At 39.1% G+C, this 5,911-nt stretch overlaps 1 protein-coding gene across 1 annotated transcript in view; it reads right to left on the bottom strand.

The window, feature by feature from the left end:
* Positions 1-1,046, bottom strand: part of LOC112262365 (von Willebrand factor A domain-containing protein 7-like) — a 26,761-nt gene extending 25,715 nt beyond the window's left edge. Inside the window, exon 1 of the mRNA XM_042316823.1 lies at positions 881-1,046. The gene's annotated coding sequence lies outside the window, so the exon portion shown is untranslated. The remainder of the gene's footprint in view (positions 1-880) is intronic.
* Positions 1,047-5,911: the final 4,865 nt, after the last annotated feature.

The following is a 5,911-nucleotide window of genomic DNA, read 5'->3' as shown; positions in this document are numbered from 1 at the left end:
AGCCCCTGTCCTGGCACATACTGCATTTCCTATTACCTAGGAGCATACAGAGATGTATATTCCTAGGCTGTTATCCCCCCACAGTGTTCTCCTCAGAGATAGTGTTTGGCCATGGCTCAACTCAACCAGGGCCGTTTGTACTCGATATCCTTTAGCTGAATACCTTTAGTTCCTAGAGTGTTAAAAGGCGAACATTGAACTGAAAGGCTGGTGGGAAATGGAACAATTCTGCTCCTTACTGCTGCTTTCTGTCCGAGATTAAATGTATGTTATATGTAGAATCCTATGTAACTATATATCATGGTCGTATAAATTATGTACAACCCTCTCAATCTGTATACATTCTTGGTTTAAATATATATATATATCATCCCAGGGTGTACACAGATTGACAGGATTGTACACATATGACCATTAATTGATTGTCTGTATTCAATTCATTTATTCAATCTTTCCACTGAACTGATAATGTTGAGAAAATATTTTTTGACAAAGCACCAAAAACTGAGAATATTGTTAAAACAAACAATTTAAAAAACGTAATATATTATAATCTAAGAACTAAAACCATTTACCATTTAAATGACAGAAATAATGTTAAACAAAATGAAAATGAAGACCTCTGAATTGTTTTGTATTATCATAACACCAGTTATGTGAAGAAACCTTCTCAAAGCTTCCATACCTTCTCAGGTTATTTGAAACCTTCTCAAAGCTTCCATACCTTCTCAGGTTATTTGAAACCTTCTCAAAGCTTCCATACCTTCTCAGGTTATTTGAAACCTTCTCAAAGCTTCCATACCTTCTCAGGTTATTTGAAACCTTCTCAAAGCTTCCATACCTTCTCAGGTTATTTGAAACCTTCTCAAAGCTTCCATACCTTCTCAGGTTATTTGAGCGTAGTTGGATCTCTTCCTCTTTCCCTGTCTCTGTTGCAGCAGTAACCCAAAGTGTAGAGGAACACTCTGGAAGATACAGTACACCTGTATATATACTGGACTGTACCGCCAGGCAGGGATGGAGGAGGGTGAGGTCTGTGTGTTACAGTACACACTAATCATTCACTTCTAGGGTTTTCCATGGCCACAACATATCCAATCTTCTTATCAGATGTCAATCAATCAATGTGGACCATGAGGGGCAGGGCTACCCTGAACCTAACCTGGTATCAACATCATTACCTAGATTACCTACAAATCATTACCTATACTACCAGTCAAAGTCTGGACACACCTACTCATTCCAGGGTTTTTCTTTATTTTTACTATTTTCTATGTTGTAGAATAATGGTGAATAAATTAAAACTATGAAATAACACATAAAGCATAACCAAAAAGTGTTAAACAATTCAAAATATATTTTATATTTGAGATTCTTCAAAGTAGCCACCCTTTGCCTTGATGACAGCTTTGCACACTCTCTTGGCATTCACTCAACACACACACATAGGTAATGATTTTCAATCTTTACTGACGATTGAGTAAAGCCAGTGTGTCTATGTATGTGGATGACTCAACACTATACATGTCAGCTACTACAGCGACTGAAATGACTGCCACACTTAACAAAGAGCCTCAGTCAGTTTCAGAATGGGTGGCAAGAAATAAGATAGTTCTAAATATTTCACAAACTAAAATCATTGTATTTGGGACAAATCATTTTCTAAACCATAAAGCTCATCTAAATCTTCTAAAGAATAATGTGGAAATTGAGCAAATTAAGGAGACTAAACTGCTTGGGGTAACCCTGGATTGTAAAACTGTCATGGTCAAAACATATTGATGTAATGGTAGCTAAGATGGGGAGAGGTCTGTCTGTAGTGAGGCGCTGCTCTGCTTTCTTGACATTGCTATCAACAAGACAAGTCCTACAGGCCCTAGTTTTGTCGCCCCTTGACTACTGCTCAGTCATATAGTCAAGTGCCACAAAGAGGGACATAGACACATTACAATTGGACCAAACAGAGCAGCATGACCGACACTTAGACGTACACGGAGAGCCAGCATTGATAATGCACATGTCAATCTCTCCTGGCTCATGGTGGAGTAGAGATGAACTGCATGACCGCTTGTCTTTGTGAGAGCTATTGCCAGGATGAAATAACGAGCTGTCTATTTAAGCGACTAGCGCTCAGCTCAAACACCCATACATACCCCACAATACATGCCACCAGAGTTCTCCAAGTCCAGAACAGACTATGGAAAACACACAGTACAACATAGAGTCATGACTACATGGAACTCTATTCCACATCCTGGAACTCAGTCAAGCAGCAGAATCAGATTAAAAAAACGGATAAATCTACACCTTTAGGAACAACATGGACTGTGAAGAGACACACACACACAGCATTCGCAAGCACATGCCAACACACACACTCTCCACACACGTAAATTTTAATATTGTTATTTTGCTGTATCATTGATTTTGTATTGTAGATATGTTATGGTAGAGTAGTGTGTAATAATGTAGATATGTTATGGTAGAGTAGTGTGTAATAATGTGTTGTATTGTAGATATGTTGTGGTAGAGTAATGTGTAATAATGTATTGTAGATATGTTGTGGTAGAGTAATGTGTAATAATGTATTGTAGATATGTTGTGGTAGAGTAGTGTGTAATAATGTATTGTAGATATGTTGTGGTAGAGTAGTGTGTAATAATGTATTGTAGATATGTTGTGGTAGAGTGTAATAATGTGTTGTATTGTAGATATGTTATGGTAGAATAGTGTGTAATAATGTAGATATGTTATGGTAGAGTAGTGTGTAATAATGTATTGTAGATATGTTGTGGTAGAGTAATGTGCAATAATGTGTTGTATTGTAGATATGTTGTGGTAGTGTAATAATGTAGTGTATGTTGTGGTAATAATGTAATAATGTATTGTAGATATGTTGTGGTAGAGTAGTGTGTAATAATGTAGATATGTTATGGTAGAGTAGTGTAATAATGTGTTGTATTGTAGATATGTTGTGGTGTATGTGTGTGTATTGTGTATGTAGATATGTTGTGTAGATAGTTGTGGTAGTGTAATAATGTATTGTAGATATGTTGTGGTAGAGTAGTGTGTAATAATGTATTGTATATGTTGTGGTAGAGTAGTGTGTAATAATGTGTTGTATTGTAGATATGTTGTGGTAGAGTGTAATAATGTGTTGCATTGTAGATATGTTGTGGTAGAGTAGTGTGTAATAATGTAGATATGTTGTGGTAGAGTAGTGTGTAATAATGTATTGTAGATATGTTGTAGTAGAGTAGTGTGTAATAATGTGTTGTATTGTAGATATGTTATGGTAGAGTGTAATAATGTGTTGTATTGTAGATATGTTGTTGTAGAGTAGTGTGTAATAATGTATTGTATTGTAGATATGTTGTGGTAGATTATTGTGTAATAATGTGTTGTATTATATTATTCCATTTAATTGCGATTGGACCCCAGGAAGAGTAGATGGGGCCTTGGCAACAGCCAATGGGGATCCATAATAAATACAAATACACACACAAAATACTGTATTCAGTCTTTGCTGGAGGGATTATCCAAGCAGAATCATTAAATATCTTTCTTTATTGTAAATCAGTAATGAGGTTTGAAAGAATTCTGAATGGTTTTATGGTACTAGTTTCACAAGAAGTCTGAAGAGATGACTATTGATGTTAAAGAAGGTGATTACTTTGAAAGGAAACTTATTAAAGATATTGGTAACATGAATCTCCATGGTTCAGGACAGGCAGTGGTTCAGGACAGGCAGTGGTTCAGGACAGGCAGTGGTTCAGGACAGGCAGTGGTTCAGGACAGGCAGTGGTTCAGGACAGGCAGTGGTTCAGGACAGGCAGTGGTTAGGACAGGCAGTGGTTCAGGACAGGCAGTGGTTCAGGACAGGCAGTGGTTCAGGACAGGCAGTGGTTCAGGACAGGCAGTGGTTCAGGAGGCTGTGGTTCAGGACAGGCAGTGGTTCAGGACAGGCAGTGGTTCAGGACAGGCAGTGGTTCAGGACAGGCAGTGGTTCAGGACAGGCAGTGGTTCAGGACAGGCAGTGGTTCAGGACAGGCAGTGGTTCAGGACAGGCAGTGGTTCAGGACAGGCAGGACAGGCAGTGGTTCAGGACAGGCAGTGGTTCAGGACAGGCAGTGGTTCAGGACAGGCAGTGGAGACTGATGACTAGGGAGAGGATGGCAGTAACTTTAGGGTGGATACTTTATGGTATAATGATATTATTTCACAAGGCATGCAGACAGGTGATTGCTATTTGGCGTCGATAAAGGTAATCAGTGTTTATTACCGTTCTTCACAGATAACCAACCACACTGGTTGAATCAACATGCTTTCCACTTCATTTTAATGAAATTACGTTGAACCAACGTGGAATAGAAGTTGAATTGACATCTGTGTCCAGTGGGTTGTCTGGAATTTTCTGAAGAGTTGTTTTGATAACCAGCGCAAGAAGCACCTGACATCAGACTCATTGACCCATCAGCTCACGTAACAGATTCCATGGCAACGTCCTATGTTCACAGGTTACATGTGTGAATATGCTTGTGTTTTAATATGTGTGTGTGTTTTAATATGGGCTATAGTGTATTTACAAGTTCACAGTCTCACAGTTCTGCTTAGCTGGGCAGCTCAGCCCAGTTTTATAACAGCAGTTAAAGGGAGAAGCCCCTTATGACGTCCCTAGGAAACCCTGTCCTGTCACTGCCCTGATCACAGATTACCAACCCATATTCACCTCTTTGACTCTGACCCCAGTCTGCACACACACACACACACACACACACACACACACACACACACACACACACACACACACACACACACACACACACACACACACACACACACACACACACACACACACACACACACACACACACACACACACACACACACACACACACACACACACACACAGTACCTGCTTTACCCCTGGGAGTGGAGTGGGCAGGAGACAGAGGGGAGAGGACAGTGACAGTATCAGATGGTTCTGCCAAGGCCCCCTTGGTGAGGTGTGTATCTGTTCTGTTGTCATGGTAACGTTATATGACTCTGAAGGGTTAATAAGGGTTTGTGTTGGACAGGTCACAGAGTCAGTGATAGCAGCTGATAACTGGTGTACGTTCAGTTGATACAGTGAAGATCATGAGAATCACCACTAGATGGAGTCAGAGAGGGCGTGTTTCTTAATCATGATAATTGACATTTGTTTGGTAAAAACAGCAGGATAAATACACACGTAGGTAGAGTCCAATCTCTGTTTGTGTTTTGTGTTTGAATGCTTTATTATTTCTAAATGAAACATCTATAAAATATGAATTTAAAAAATGATAATGCATTAAACCGATAATAAACTCTTCCTGCATGTATCGTCATGTGTTTTAATGTTCCATCTCCTTGATCCTCATATAATCTGTTCATTATATTAACCATACATGAGTTCTGCTTATTTCCCATCCTTATTACAATAACAGTGGACGTATGGACTTTGTTACTGTCACCATAATGTAAAAGCTGGGAACATTGATGAGGGGATTAAAAATCAAGTTTGAAGCTACAGTCTGCGATTGGTACATACATTTTTGGACTTGTAAATTAATGACATATCTTTTTTTTTTTTAAATCACAGACCCCCCCGGCTGCCTTCATAAACTGGTTATTAACAGCATATAACCGTGTTGTAATGAGAACCATGTTTATATTAAATAACATAATCATACGTGCTGTTTAGCAGACACTTTTATCCAAAGCAACTTACAGTCACGTGTGCAAACATATCACATATGTGTCCCGGGATCCTGGCGTTGCAAACACTATGCTCTACAAACCAAGATACAGAGGACCACACTACACTATGTACAGGGCTGTATTCCGTCATCTGTAGTTTACTAAGGCCGACAGGCTAGGATAAGTGCTG

This window comes from Oncorhynchus tshawytscha, unplaced genomic scaffold (genome assembly GCF_018296145.1).
Source record: "Oncorhynchus tshawytscha isolate Ot180627B unplaced genomic scaffold, Otsh_v2.0 Un_contig_3021_pilon_pilon, whole genome shotgun sequence".
Classification (NCBI taxonomy): Eukaryota; Metazoa; Chordata; class Actinopteri; order Salmoniformes; family Salmonidae; genus Oncorhynchus; species Oncorhynchus tshawytscha.
This window is presented reverse-complemented; position numbering and strand designations above follow the sequence as displayed.